Source organism: Mustela nivalis, assembly GCF_964662115.1.
Source record: "Mustela nivalis genome assembly, chromosome: 10".
Lineage (NCBI taxonomy): Eukaryota > Metazoa > Chordata > Mammalia > Carnivora > Mustelidae > Mustela > Mustela nivalis.
In genome coordinates, this window is record NC_139029.1 from 98,499,140 (window position 1) to 98,515,369 (window position 16,230).

The following is a 16,230-nucleotide window of genomic DNA, read 5'->3' on the forward strand; positions in this document are numbered from 1 at the left end:
CCAGCAGGGAGCCCGGGACCCAGGTACAAGGGCGTAGGCGGTGTATTAGCTTCATTCGCGCTGTGCTGTCACCACGATCTCAGACACTATCATCTTTGTCAGCGTCCCCAAGCCTGCCTGGGGCACTTGGCTTCCGTGTCCAGCCATGAGAGCCCAATGGGGGAAAGAGCTTATCCACATGTGGTCCGTAATCAGTATGACTCAACGGCTCCTGTATGTGCAGCTGAATCAAAGCAATGGCTCAGACACTCCTAAGACTATACCAGTTCTGGGAAGCATACTCAAAAATAAAAATAAAATTAGTATTGGAGTCAAATACCCAGTTAACTTACTGCTATAGTTGCCATTTCTTGTATTTTCCTTAAAAAGCTCAAATGAGTCTTTTGGGCCCCAGGAACAAGGAATGACTAGGTATGATTTTTCTTTTTTTTTTTTTTTTAAAAAGAAAGTAAATTGCTTTATATTTTAAACGAAGAGTACATTACAAATGTTAAGTTCTAAGCATTTGCCTCTAAAATAACATTCTCTTCACCGGAGTTTGTGATGTGGATTTTTTGGAAGGATGGGAAAGGCCCTGCTCAGAAGTAAAACTGAAGAAACACCGTCTTGTTTCCCAAAACATGGTTTGGTCCACATCTGTGTCAATTCACCAACGAACACAATGCTTCATGCCCTCCGTCTCCCAGGACAGAGACTGGGCCGTTTGGATCATGAAACAGAACCAGCAAGCAGCCAGGTCCCCACCTCCATGGGAAAATCAGATGTTTCTATTGTATGAGAGACTCCCATTCCCCTTCCCCCAAAAGAGTCATTTTAGCCGTGCACATATTCCCTACAAACAACCTTTAAAGACCTGTCCCTGGAGGTCCCTTTCCCTGTGTTGACCACATCCTGCCTTGTCCCTGCATCACCTGAGTAATTCCTTTGTCCTACTTTAGGTCGCGGCTCAGAGGTCACTTCTTTGGGAAGTCTTCCCTGGCTCCCAACCTCGTCGTGTTATACCCCTAGCCATCTCTCACCACGTAGGGAGCCCCAGGTTCAACTGAGTTCCAAGTCCTGCGAGGGCAAGAGCTCGTCTGCCTGTCTTGCCAAGTCCCGGCACGTGTCAGCCCCCAGCATGGGCTCCAGAGACACTTGGTGAATGAATGAAGGAACACACGCATGCGTGAGCCAACCGTGCTTGAGGACTAGGTACTCTCCTCTCTTCTCAGGTGTGAGGTTGTCAGACCCACGGAGGCTCTTCTACGGGCCTTCTCACGCAGACACAGGTTCCCTCCCAGACAGAGCAAACAGATGAACACCTGCTCGAACACACAGCCCCAGCTTTCTTTTAGACAGGGATGGGCAAACTCATGAAATCGCTTTACTGAGCCACGCTCATCTGTTCACATGTCTGTGGCTCCTTCCTCACGACATCGGCCGCGTTTAGGGGTTATGACGGCGTTCATCCAGCCTGCAAAGCCCTGAATGGTCGCACGGTCTGGTCCTTTATGGACAGCGTGCACCGAGCCCAGCTGCAGAACACGGGAGCGATCAGAAGAGGGCTGGGCGCAAACACAGGTGGGGGGGACGGGCAGTATGAGGGTGGGGCTGGGGCAAAGCACACCTGGGGCAGTGGGGGTGCGATGGTTCCAGTAGGCGTCTGAGCCTCAGGGCACCCCCCCCTCTGGCGCAGAGAAGCAAGAAGTGTACAGGCTTTGGTGTAAGACAGCCTGGGATTCCCCCACATCGGGGCTGACTGCCCGGATCTTAGGAGGTGAGCTCACTGCCCTGAGCTTTGGCTTCTAGATCTCTGAAAGAGAAACTGCCTCTAGCACAAGATTTTCATCTGAGACTCAGATGACATAATAAGGGGTAAAGTGTCTCTCAGAACTAACACGGGGCAGAGTTTCCAAGCAGACTTGTCCCAGATCCAGGTTTAAATTCTAACCCGCCTCTCATGCCTCTGGGGCCCCAGGAAGCACCCAGCCCCTGGGGATCCCTCTCCCAGTCTCTTTAATGAGGGGGGCCACACTTTCCAGCAAGGATGGCTAAGGAGTGAGTGTCGTACCTGGGTTAGACAGCAGCACGGACCCCAGCAGTCTGCAGGCTCCCTGGGCTGTCACGGCCAAGTTGGCGAGCAGGTGCACAATAACCCTGAGGTCCTTGTGTCCGTGGTCAGGACCTCCCCCCGCCTCCCAGGAACTCACAAGCCTATCCTGCTAACAACCTGCGGAGTGACCCTGGGCAGTTCACAGGGCCTCCCTAGATCACTAAAATGTGGCTTATAGAATGATCGCGTTGGTCTGGTCATTTTGAAACCTGGTGATGAAAATCTCTCGGGAACCTCATGGAACATCCAGCCTCCCTACCCCTTCCCTTGGAGATTCTGGTTCCCAAGGCCTGGAATGGGGCCCAGGTTAGAATCTGTCATTTAAACAAGTACCTCAGGTGATCCTTGACTGCAAGGTACTTTGGGAAATACAGGGCTCCATGAGCCCTCAGGTCATTCAGACTAATAACTCCTGCCTCCTGCAACCCCAGCGTCTGTGTGTGCGTGCGTGTGTGTGTGTGTGTGTGTGAGAGAGAGAGAGAGAGAGAGAGAAAGGCGGTAAGATATGTTTCCGGACTGATGAAACCACCAACCAGGCATTACACTTCAGAAAGATGTTAGGTTGTCCGCTTTCGAGAATTAGTCACCATATCACCGTTTCCATGCCCGGGGAAGCCAGTATGCTGATGTGACTGTTGGTCTCTGTCTTCTGACTCACGTTTGCTTTCCTCCAGAGACCTCTGCCCCTTCTGGGAACCAGGGAGGGACCAGGGTCTGTGGCGGGAGCACCCCCTCCAGCCATGCCCGAAAAATAACCTTTCATGAGTTTCTAGAGACCTCACAGTCCTCCCTTCCCCTCTCAGCCCAGGCCAGGGCCCCAGAGGGCTGAGCTTGAGAGAGGTGAGCCTGAACATGGAGCCCCCAGGGGCAGGGTGGGGTCAAGACAAGAAATAGAGCTGGTGGGTGGAGGAGAGGGGGAGTGGTCTTGAGGCCAGAAACCTGCTGAGGAGGCCAGGGCCAAGGCGGCACCTGTCACTTACTCTGCACGCCTGGGGTCAACTCACTTTACATGTCCAGGTCTCAGTTTCCTACCTAAAAATACTCCCTGCTCAGCTGTTGTGAGGGGTGAGATCACCGGTGAGCCCATTCTGTAAACACTGAAACTGCCCGGGTCCTGTGCCCCTCTGACACCACACGTCACTAGTCCCCGGTTCTCTTGAAAGCTGCACCTGCACACCCTCAAGTTTCTAGTGACCGGACGAGGCTGTTTTTGGCTCCTTAGACTGTGGAGATGCAAATAGCTGTGCACCTGGAGAGTCCTTTAAATTATTCTCCCATTCTGACCTCTGGGGGGCTGTATGACATCCCTGGGGCGCAGGTGCACAGTCTTGGGGGTGTGCACGGACAGGGAGGACCCAAGGGCGAGAGGAGAAATGCCCTGGAGACTCAGAGAGCAGCAGAGTGCTCCTGGGCTTAGGGAGGAGGGGCCGGACTTCCCGGGGCATGGATGATGGGAGCTCAGAGATCTCAGTGCGTTTGCGTTTGTATTTGCAGTTGCAAATGTGCCTTTGAAGTGTGTGTGTGTGTGTGTGTGTGTGTGTGTGTGTGTGTGTGTGTTTGGGTGTGTGATACACTGAGCCTGTTCACATGGCCATGCAGAGCTCTTATTTATCCTCCAGAAGTAGACTCACTATGTCTAACCATGGTGTCAGGCTCACCGAATTGAAACCCAAGCACTCAAATTGCGAGGCCATGGTTTTGATTGTGACTGTCCCCGGACTCCTGTCCATCACGTCACCACAGGGCCCCGTGGGTGGGTGGGCCTCAGGGTGGATGCCCTACTCCTCCACCATGGCCCCAGCCTCCTCCCACCCCCTTACTGCCCACGTGCATTGTCCAGGCAATCCATGCAGACCCTAGAGTTAGAAGCAAAGATGGCCAGAGCTCAAAGAAGTCTCATCCTCCTTCAGGCTAAAGATAAGGAAGCTCTGAAGCCCAGTGAAGTCAAGTGACCAGGCCAAGGTCATGCGGTCAGTTGCTGATATGCGTTCCCCTCCCCCATTTATTCATATAGACAAAGTTTTACTGTGTGCCTGAAACTGTGTTGGGCACTGGAACAGAGAACTCGGGGACCTAACGCAGGTGAGGGGTCAAAGGAGGCTTCAGGAAGTGACATTTAATCTCCCCTTTAGCTGAAGAGTGGATGAGGAGCCAGCCAGGAGATAGGTGGGTGGGAAGAGCCTCCCACGCAGGGGAAACTCTGTGGGGGTGCGTCCTGAGGTCTGAAGGAGGCTCACGTGCTCAAGGTTGTACAAGGTACTCACTGAGGAAGGGAGAAAAAGTAGATGCCAACTCGCACAAGGACTTCTAATGTGATCTTACCTGCCGAGGGAACGTTGCAGCTGGGGAACAGAATATTTCTAGAAGGTAATTTGTGGAGACTAGGTTGGCGGGAGCAGAAGCTGTGAGTTAAGTTTTGAGCTGTTCTCTACCGTTCTGTTACTTGCACCACCTCACTGAAAGGTCACCACAATCTTATGGGGTGGCCACTCTTCTCCTCCTTCCCCTAGGGCTGTGGCACATGAGGGAACGACGCTCAGAGAGGCTGAAGCTTTCCTGAGTGAGAGGCCACTCAGCTGGTGAGCCATGGAGGCAGCGCACCAAGCCCACGCTCTTGGCATCTCCTCTACTTCTTGCTCATACCAACTTTTCTATCATTCCCTGAACCTGCATTTTCTCTGCTTGGAATGTCTACCCCCTTTGCTTGACCTATGAACTCCCTTTTACCACCCTGGACTGGCTGAAAGAATATCTCCTCTGGGAAACACTCCGAGACTAACCTCTATAGTAGGATTCACAGGGTTCCCTCTCCCCTGCAACCTACAGTGCCCGCTGGCCACCTGCACTCAGGTCACACTCAGTGACCCACATCTCATCTTATGGATCATTTTATACCCAGAGCCTAGTAAGTCATAGGGATACAATAAATTTGTGCTGAATGCATGAATAGTTCAGCCTAGCACATGTCCTTCAGCAGGAATACCACAGCCAGCAAGGAAGCTCTGTAACCATCTTGAGTGGAAGACAAGGCCTTGCTGTCACCATAGTGGTTCCCCTCTAAGGGTGTTATCATGTGATACTTATGGAAGTGGGGAGAGCTACCTTCACAGGGGAGCAGGTATGGGTGAGTGAGAGGCCCCTTTGTTGTGGTTAGAACCGGGATGGTTTTGGGTACACAAACTAACCTAGAGTAGGACGAGGAGGGGGCAACAGTGGAGAGAGCAGGGAGCCAGCAAGATGGTGGGAGCTGGCGACCAGAGGTAACCCCAACCACGGAAATCCCCAGAAGGCCTAATGTTCATTTTGAGGTTGTTGGCTGTTGGAGTTGCTAGATTTAGTTAAAAAAAAAAATGGGGGACACGCAATAAAAAATGATTGATCATCTAAAGTTCAAATTTAACTGGGTGTCCTGGCTATTACCTGGGTCTGTATCGTTGTGATTTAAATTCTCACTCTTATACATTTTCAGTCAAGTCTGCAGTTAACACTGTGTCTTGTAGGATTCGGGGGTTTTGTGGAATTATATAACAGGAAGCATTTGGGCTCTGGAGCCATTGGGGCCCAGAACAGGAATAGCCCAGATGTAAAATGAACAAATTCAGTGGAATCAGGAGTTGAGAGTCAGAGACAACCATAAAGGGTAAACTTGCGAAAATCGTAGGAAAGGCTTAGAATTTTTTAAAGAGGGAGTGAGGGCTTGGAACCACCTTAGCCAGGCAATTTTTCGAACTTGAGAAGGGAGCAGCAAGATGACACCTGGATGACTTCTAGAACCTCTGTAGGGCCCGGAAGAGAGTCCGAGGAGCTGGAGTCTCTTCCCATCCGTCCCTCCCATCTACTAGGAGAACTGCGGATGTAAGATCCACAACGAAGCAAAGAAGTTCTTCAGCTGAGGGTCAGGGAGCTGCAGAGCCGTGGGGGGGGGGCGGGGAGAGGTGCACCGACAGCCTTAAAGAGGAATTGAGAAAGCCCAAGGTTGGCTTTTGCAACACACACAGTGTGGGGAGAGGCTGGGTTCTGACCACGTACACTGGAACCCCTGATGTGAAGAATGTGTGCAGGGGACCTTACTCAGCACCCTGCTTTCAACTGTAAGATGGTGTTGGTGGGGCAGTGTGACCCCCAGAGCCCCACTTGGGCTGGTCCAGTAGGATCTGGCTGGCTGCCCATTTGAGCAGGGATTACTGACCCACACACCGGCACTGCACACCCCGGCACTGCAGTTTTGAGGCCTTGGAGCTCTCCTAGGGCCAAATCCCACTGGGAACAGTTACACACAAATCTACTCTACCCTCAATGGACACCCTGGTTTTCCCTAAAAACACTGGCAATATTCATACCGTGTGCCTTTGTGCACGATATTAACACAACGTAGTGTTAAGACAAGACCACATATTCTTTAATACCCCTCCCTTTGAGGGCTGAGCCTGATTCCCCTCCCCCCGAGTGTGGGCTGGACTTGGGGAGCCCCTTCCCACAGGTGAAATAATGTAGAGATAATGATGTGGGATTCCAGGGGCTGGGCTTCGTGCTCATTCTCACATCACTCACTCTGTGCCAAGCCAGCTGACCTGTTACCGAGACACGGAAGAAGCCCAAGGAGGGGCCTGTGTAGTAAGGAAGTGAGGTCTCTTGCCAACAGCCATCAAGAGACAAAGCCCTCTGCCAGCTGCCACGTGGGAGTATGGGGAAGCAGATTCTCCAAGCCAATGGAAACCTCCAGGTGCCTGCAGACCCAGACCTTGGGCCACATCCACCCAGTGAAGTGGGTTCTAAACTGGCCAGCAGAAACACGAGACGGGAGATGCTGTTCCAAGCTGCTAAGTTTCAGAGTAGCGTGGTATGCACAATAGTCCACTATATACACAGGCTCCTTCCTGGCCTGAGATAACCCTCCTTCTCTACCTGGCAAATTTTTGTCATCCTTCGAAACATCATGCAAATGCCATTGCAGTGGGATTGTGATGATGGGCTTACTCTCTCTCGTTGGAATCCGAGCTCCTGGAGAGATCGTGTCTTACTCATCTTTGCATCATGAACTTGCCAAGCACCGTGGTAATGCTTGCTATCTATTTCTTTAATTACTTAATTTTAACAAGTAATTACTTAATCAATTAACACAGAGAGAGACTGGATAACATGGTGTCCTCCTCCTCCTTTTTCTTTTAAATCGGTGAAAAAATTTCATCTGAGAAATTGAGTTGGTGTTTGGTACTACCTGGTAATTGATGGTACTGCTGGCCTCTTCATACGGCTTTCCTATTTTTCTATTTCTTTCATTAGCTTACCCAACAGGGGTTGAGAGGTTGTCTCTTTGTTCCAGGGGCTGGGAGGAGGTGCCTTGGCAACAGGGAAGTCAATTAGACCCGGCTTTCCAGCACATTCGTCACTAGCCACATACGGCTATCTCAACTTAAAATTTATGGGGCACCTGAGTGGTTCAGTGGTTTAAGCGACCGACTTCTTGATTTCAACTCAGGTCATGATCTCGGGATTGTGAAATCGAGCCCCACATCAGGCTTCAGGCTCAGCGGGCAGTCTGCTGGAAATCCCCTCTGCCCCTCCCCCCACTTGCATGCTGTCTCTAATAAATAAATCTTTTAAAAAATACATAAACTTAAAATCAGCTCCTCTGTCACACTAGCCACATTTTAAGTACTCACAGCTACACATGTCTAATGGTTACCATATCAGACAGTGCCAATATAGAAAATTTCATTATTGCTCTATGTGATATTGGACAGAGCTGATTTAGAAAACTTTGAAGATATATTAGCAATGGTAGAGGTGAGGGGGTCAGAGCTGAAGCTGTGGGGGTGAGGTTGAGGGGCAGGATCTCTCTGAGACCCTTAATGTCATACAGAGCAATAAGGTAGGATCCAAGAAGGATGCCTTGAAGGTCTCTCCCTATGGGAAATGGGTAGATGATGAATGGAACCATTCACTAACATGGTATGCACAAAAGAGGCAGGATTTGGGAAAAGGGGATAAAATCGGATTTGGCCTCACACCAGTCAGAATGGCTAAAATTTTCCAGTCAGGAAACGAAAGGTGTTGGTGAGGATGCGGAGATAGGGGAACCCTCTTACACTGCTGGTGGGAATGCAAGCTGGTGCAGCCACTCTGGAAAACAGTATGGAGGGTCCTCAAAAAGTTGAAAATAGAGCTACCCTACAACCCAGTGATTGCACTACTGGATATTTACCCTAAAGATACAAATGTAGTGATCTAAAGGGGCACCTGCACCCCAATGTTTACAGCAGCAATGTCCACAATAGCAAAACTCTGGAAAGAGCCCAGATGTCCATCGACAGATAAATGGATAAAGACAATGTGGTATATATATACAATAGAACATTATGCAGCCATCAAAACACCAAAATCTTGCCATTTGCAATGACATGGATGGAACTGGAGGGTATTATGTTAAGTAAAACAAATCAATCAGAGAAAGACAATTATCATGTGCTTTTAGTGATATGAGGAATTTGAGAAACAAGACAGAGGATCATAGGAGAAGGGAGGGAAAAATGAAACAAGATGAAACCAGAGAGGGAGACAAACCGTAAGAGACTCTTAATCTCAGAAACAAACTGAGGACTGCTGTTGGGGGGAGGGATGGGGAACTGGGTGGTGGACATTGGGGAGGGGATGTGCTATGGTGAGTGTTGTGAATTGTGTAAGACTGATGGTTCACAGACCTGTACCCCTGAAACAAATAACACATTATATGTTAATTTTTAAAAATCTGATCTGGGCCCCAGAGAGTAAGAAGTTAGGATAGGACAGGCCAGTGATGGGTCTCAGAATGTGATGTGGAAGTCTGTGTAAAGAGAGTTCCAAAGAAGAATCAGTAGGCACTGTGAAGGTGGGTGAGGGTGCGTGGGGAAAGCAGGCGGCATGAGACAGCCAGTGGTAACACCAGAGCCTGAGGAGTGCTGGGATTTAGGGCAGAGTTTTCAAATTGTGGGTGTGTCATGAAATAGAATAGATCTCCTCCAGCATTCAGAAATGGTATTGAAAATATTACCTATAATTTTGCCTATAATTTCAGTAAATGTCTTTCCCTGAAACTTTTGCTATGATTCTGTCTACATATCTATCTGCTTATCTATCATCTATCTATATCTATACATACTTACACACTTGCTTGCAAGCTAGAATATATTTTTCTGGGTTGTGGTCCAACCAGTTCGAATGTCCCAGATTCATAAAATGAACACCCAGACTGTAACACAAGACAGGGAAACTGGAATGGTATCCTTTTCCTCATCACCACCTGAAATCCTGGCGTGCAGCAGACAGTAAAGACCAAAGGAATGTAGCTAGAGGGTAAGAGAAGAGAGAAATAACCCAGCATCAGATGTTAGGGATTTAGCAATATTGAGAGCATGTGTGGCCTCGTCTCTGCAATTTCTGTGCATTGGTGAGCAGAAGCCAGACTGCAGAAGTCAAGGGTAGTTGAAGAAACAGAGAGACAGATGACCTTGGAAATTGAGAGGTTTTTGTTGTTGTTGTTGTTTGCTTTGTATTGACACCATGCAGTTCAATATGCATCCAGGAAAAGACTGTATGGGAAAGGAACACTCTAGAACTTGTCTGACAACAAAACCACTAGCCACATGTGGCTACTGAAATGAAAATCAATTAAATTAAAAACACAGCTCCTTAATCACAGTAGCTAAGCGGCTGGTGTGCTAAGTGGTTTATGGAGTACTAAATGCCGACTGCATTGCACAGAGCTGAAGAGAACATATCCATCATAGCAAAAAGGTCTACTGGACAGTGCTGCTCTCGGAAAAAAGTCTTAATTCACCACATCTATGCTGGCTTCCATAAGACGAGCCCAGTTAAACTGGGGCACAGCACTCCCAACCTCCTCCGACCCAAAATATTCTCCAAACCCAGCAGGAAAGCCTTTGAGAGAGTCAACTACAATCTGTACATGCCTCGAACTTATGTTTGGTCTCAGTGCGTGAGAGTTCACCCTGGGTGAGGTCAATGCAGACCTCAGAGAGGCAGCTGGACCTCAGGATGCAGTCAGGAAGCTGTCTGGGCATTCTGTGTATCCATGATGTTTCCCCACCAAATCCAGGAATGGTCCGTGACAAGTAGAAGCAGCTCACCATTGCCCAGGACTGAACGCACAGAAAACGAAGCTGCGGGCCAGGTTATACAGTGCCAGGTGCCAGGGGTAGTGTCAGATAGGAAAGGTGGAGGCTTCAAGGGCAGGTAGACCATGGATGGTGGGTAAAATAGGGCCATTACAGCAAAATCCCAGTTCTATGAAATTCAAGTGACTGGTGAAGAACCAATAAACTATATGTGTAATTTTTATGTGTAAGTTTCATGATTTCTAGAAGCACCTTGATACCAAAAAGCGATGTGGTAGAAGACTGAGGGGTTATTATCCATCAGAGCCGTCCGCTCAGCCTACAGTAGTAGAGATCTCACTGACTTACCAAAATGAGAAAGCCACTTCTGGAATTTTAAAAATAAAAATTCCAATTATGTGGCAGAATCTCTCTCCTTTTGGAACCACTTGCTCCCAAAGATAACGTTCATTTCTCTGTTCAATGAAAAGGTAGCTATTCCTCACAAAAATGTGTTTACTCCTCTTCTCTTCCATCCTCATCAGTGATTTGGGAGTTCTGTGCTCCACTTATCTTATCTCTTTTGCAATAAAAGAGGAATTTGGAGAAGGTTCTAGGACACTTCTGAACCACAGTTTTTGATGAGGCAACTGAGGCTCAAAGAAGTTCATTGACTTGCTCGAGGACCTGAGAATGATATAGTCAACTGTCATTCAAAATCGACTGCAGACAAAACAGCATAGGGGAGCATGTTCTAAATGAACGAAATTATGAGTTCATTTCTAACAAGTTCAAAACGAGGCAAAACTCAACTCCACTTAGAGGTCTGTACGCAGGTGATAAAAACACAAGGAAAAGAGGGGAAAAGTATCCCAAAGGTCAGGGCAGCAACACCCTTGGGGAGGAGGGAGGTAACAGAATATGGGGTTCTGGGGGGACTTCTAAGGGATTAACAAGGTTTTATTGGTTATACCTGGTGGTAGTTACCCAAATTAAAAAAAGGGGGAGTACAAATCTTCTCATCTCATGGGTTCAAAAAGGACTTTAAAAAAAAAAAACAAAAAACTCATTCATTTGGAATCCCTAGTGCAGAATCAGTGGAAGTTCATGGGCGGAGCTTGTGAGTTTTTAGAGAATGAACTGCTACACTGTGGGGGGAGAGGGGCTCTGACCGCGAGGTGTCATGAAACGTGCACTACTACGGGGGGCTCTGATGCTTCTGCACCGTCCCAGTTCCTGGTCCCCCTAGTTTAAAAGGGTTTCAGAGTGTGGCCCTTGGGGCTCTGTGAAGGGGAGCTGCGGGCTTCCTGAGGGAGTGCCAAGCAACCTACAGGACTCTGGGCCCCCCACGTTGGGGGCAGAGACATTGTGCCTCCAGCTACCATATACATTGGGCAGCCACAGGAAAGCTCATTTGAAGAATGGCTTCTGATGCTACGAGAGAAAGGAAGAAAATTCCTGGGGCATCGATTCTCCCTTAAGTGATATAGAAATACTAAAATTACTTTTTTTTTTTAATTTCTCTTCCAGACTACTCACAAAGACAATCTCCTTTAGGCTCCCTCTGGGCCCTGGGCCCTGAGGCCTTGAGCTCTTCTCCCTCACTCCGCATCTCACTCCTTCCAACGACACCCTCCCCGACTCGGGGCTAAGGAAAAGCTGCTTGGTTTGGGGGCACGGAAGGGCCAACTCCAGTCACACGGGTCACCTGGTGGTCATCTCTAGTGGAGGCTATGTCTTCTAGAAGGTGGCGTCTCTACCGGACAGGGTGTGTAGCTGGTCCACAGGAGAAAAGAGTCAGGGGTCAGTCACGGCCATAACAATCTGGACTCCCCAGAGCTAAGCCATGTACTGTTAGGTCTGATGTCCTATTCTAGTTTGTCAGCTGCTGGGCCTTTAGGAGACTCCAGTTCAGGACCTCTGGGCTCCTCTCTGACCTGCTGGCTCCCAGAGCTGCTGACATGGGAGTCCTTCAATGTGCAGGCTGCCTGATCCCTGCTAGAGTGAGCTGGGCACAGTGAGAAGCGGTCATATGACTGCCCGGAGCCCAGCAACAGAAAGCCGAGGCCCAGGGAGCCGGAAGGGAAGGGGCCGCGCTCAGATGGGCTGCCCAGCAGGGTGAGGAGGGGGGAGCTTACCGGACACCAGCACTAGCCCAGCCACTCACTGTTCAGAGAACAATCTCCCTCCAGAGAAACGTGCCCATTGTGGCTCTGACACTAGATTTAAAGTCATAGACAGGCTGTATTATATAACCAAAGGCAACTGTTCTTCTTGGCCTCACTCCAGAATTTCATTATTAAAAACAGCTAAGACCATTTACTGAGTTATTACTTCATTCCAGACATTCTGCCAAGCACTTTCTGTACATAGCTGGGTCAATCTAAGTCAATCCTACAGTTTAGGTAGGTTTTGTTTTGCTTTTTTTTTTTTTTTTTTTTTTTACCAATTTTATTGTTGAGGGAAGGAACACCCTGGAGGTTTTGTAGCTGTGAGGGTTATCCGGTCCACGTAGGGGATCAGCTTCATCCAATCCACTGAAGTAGCAACGGACATCACACGGCTTCAGGTGTAGGGCAGGCTCACCATGACCACCATCTGTGTGCCTCAGTATCCTCCAGCACCTTGCCATGCTTCCCCCTCCCCCAAAGGCAAGGTTTCCTGTTTTCCACTCTCCTGTAATCCTTGGTCTCTCCCAACATTCATTTTCTAGGTGATGCCTCCATGGCTCGCCTCTCTTTAGGCTCCCATGGAAGCAAACGCTTTTCCAAGGTACCCAACTTCAGGGGACCCCAGGTCGGCTCTCAAACTTCTAGGACTTTCCATACGTGTGTCTACATTGATGGCTATAGTCCAATATGTGATGATCCTAGTAATATCTCCAAGTTACCAAGAACTGATAAAATTACACTCTGTAATCCACGTGGCTTGGCCAAATATTTAATCTCCCTCTGGATGTTTCCTTACCTAGAGAATGGTGATAATGCTTCTACATGCTTCACACTGCTATGAGGATTAAATTAATACATGCCAAGCACTTTAAATTGTGCCAGACTCATTGAGTGTTATTATTATCACTATTGGTATTGCCAGTCCATTACTCTTACTAAGTCAGGAAAGTATGCAATGACTTTTATAAATAATTCTGTCACAAAGCTAAAAATTTGAAAGTGCGGGTGTTCTTGGGCTAATCTTTGGGTATGTAGGAAAGAAGCTGACTCCCAGTGACTCCCATCGCCTGAGCTGCCAGATAACCTAGAGACACAGCACCATAAGGCCACCAGAGATAAGAGATAAAGGACCAAGGAGACATTCAGTTAGCTTGATCTCTCTTAAATTGCCAAAAATAGATTCCCTACTTAGCAATACCCACTGAGACCCACTGTCTTAAAGAGATTGAATGAAAACAGATGAAGCTTTTTAATCAGAAAAACTGCACTGATGTTATGATCTCTTTTTCCCATCATTTCGTTGCTCCCAACATACGTCCCCCCTTTGCCACAATTTCCAAAGATAGATCTGGCCTCCTGGCCTTTGGGAGAGAACAGGCACAGCCTCTCCTGCTGGTTCACTGGCTCTATTATTGGTGGTCCCATTTTCAGGGACAGGGTGAGTAGAGGATATGGCCTGCTGGGTGGCACCATTGAAGTTGAACCCAACCACACACTGAAGAATTTTGTATGGTAGGATTTGTACCATGACCCCACTTCTGTGGAATCTACCTATTCTGAACACTGCAGGAATAATAGTTTTGTCTTTATTGATCATTGGTTCCATTAAAAAAAAATCCTTAGACTTCCATTTCTAGCCAAGATGAAATAAAAGGGACCATCTTTACCCTCTTTCCTGAAAAAAAAAAAAAATGTAAAACCAGACAAAAGATCTGAAAGACATTGGACATCAGGCAATGAAAGGCAGTGTGTGATCCCCATGAGATGGGAAACAAAAGCATTGAGCGCCCCTGGTTGCTTCTGCTCACCAGCAGGAGAGCGTCTTCAGGCTGCTAGTCAGGAAGGAGGAAGCCAAAGAGAACTGAGTTTTGAAGATGTGGGTGGGAATCTGGAAGAGTGTGGGGTGGAGCATCAGAACGCAGAGCTACATGGGGAGGGAGCTCCAGAGATCGGCAGAGGGTCCCCTATGGGTCTTCAGCTAAGTACTGAGCAGTGCACACCCGTAAGGAAACTACTCAGAGTGGGGGAAAGAACTGCCCTAAAGGACTGAAGGGAACAGTCTCCAGTGCCCCACCAGCCTGAGCGTAACACCTTATCATTCAGGGGCATCAAATGGAGAATGGACATCAATGACTGAACTGGTAGACAAGAGCATTTAAAAAGTTATGATACTTTTAGAAGGACTAACATGCAAAACACTAACAGCATCAAATGCTGGCAAGGGTATAGAGCAACCGGAAAGCTCATTCATTGCTGGTGACGATGCCAAATGGTACAGACACTTGGAAGACAATTTAGCAGTTTACTACAAAACAAAGCATACTTTTAATGTGATCTAGAAATACATTCTTCAAAATCTACAGAATGTTATACTATACAAGTGAGCCTTAATATAAACTATGGACTTCAGTTAATAATTAATAAGAAGAAGAAGAAGAAGAAGAAGAAAGTATCAGTATTGACTCAATTTTAACAAATATTCCACACTTAGGAAGATACTAATTCATAATCAGGAAACTGTGTAGGGGTGGGCAAGGAAGGGGGAGGGGATAAATGAGAACTCTATACCTTCTGTTTAGCTTTTCTGTAAACTTTCAGCTCCTGTAAAAAAGAAGAAGAAGAAGAAAAAGAAGAAGAAGGAGAAGAAGAAAAAGAAGAAGAAGAAGAAAAAGAAGTTTTGTAATACAGAGGTGACTGGGTGGCTCAGTCAGTTAAGTGCCTGCCTTTGGCTCAGGTCATGATCCCAGGGTCCTGGGATTGAACCCCATGCCAGGCACCCTGCTCAGCGGGCAGTCTGCTTCTCCCTTTCCCTCTGCTCCTTCCCTCTGTTTGAGTTCTCTCACTTGCTCTCTATCTCTCTCATAAATAAACCAATTTGTAAAAAAAAAAAAAAAAAAAAAAAGTCTCGTAATTTAAAAAATTACATTAGTAACAAAACATGTTATCATACTCAACTCTAGTTTTCAAAAAAACAGAGGAAAGATTGACTATATTAAGAAGTAGGAGACATGCAAAAACCCAAGCTGAAGCTCTAGAGATGATAACTATGATGTGTGAAATGAAAAATACCCTGAATGCAGATTGGTGGAAGATGGGATGTTTACTCTCTGCAGAAGGTGGGTTGGAAAGGCTCCAGATTCAGGGATACCAACAATAGCTAAGGGCATGGTTGAGATACTATTCCAAAAGTGGAAATTAAGTGAAAGTCCACACACCTTGCTGTGAGCCAAGCTTATGCCTCCAGACCCAGGTGTGGCTGACAGATTCCTCTTTGGAAGATGGGCCCACCCCAGAGAAATGCCCACAGAGACCCACGTGGACATCTCCTAAACAGAGACAGCTAGAAGCCCATAAGGAAGCTTCGTGCCCTGGCCAAAGCTTGTCCTTCATGTCTAAGTGACTTGTTCCAAAGTGATAACAGACAGCCAAGTGTCACCTGCACTCTGAAGAAAGCCTCTACAGCGGAAGATGGGATAAGACCCATAAACACGGAAAAGGAACTTGGAAAAAACAGGTACTAGGACCACAAGAAAACATCAAATTCTTACGAATACTATTCTTAGAGTAATAGAAGACATTGACCCTGTGAAATAGGAATCAGAAGCTCTATCACATTCTGAAACTGGTCATACTTCAGGTGGGGCTGGGGAGTTGCCAAGGGTTTGGGGTTGGCTTAAGTGAGGCAGAGAAGGAAACCGAACCACAAGGGTCGGGGGAGAAGGTTCTAGGAGATCAAATGTGGTGAGTGATGGAAATAAACCAATGTGCCACATGCCCAGGAGTCTACAGAACGAACTCTCTGACATTGTTGGATGACACTCACATTTGCAAAGGGCTGTGTCACCACTCCGTGTCCACGTCCAGACCCACATCC

General features: G+C 47.7%; 1 long non-coding RNA gene across 1 annotated transcript; it reads left to right on the top strand.

Annotated features, from left to right (window-relative positions):
- Positions 1-1,524: 1,524 nt before the first annotated feature.
- Positions 1,525-15,145, top strand: LOC309842983. The gene is made up of 3 exons (XR_014299894.1): positions 1,525-1,560; positions 12,899-12,957; positions 14,955-15,145. It is a non-coding gene; the product is annotated as an uncharacterized lncRNA (long non-coding RNA).
- The last annotated feature ends 1,085 nt before the right edge of the window (positions 15,146-16,230 follow it).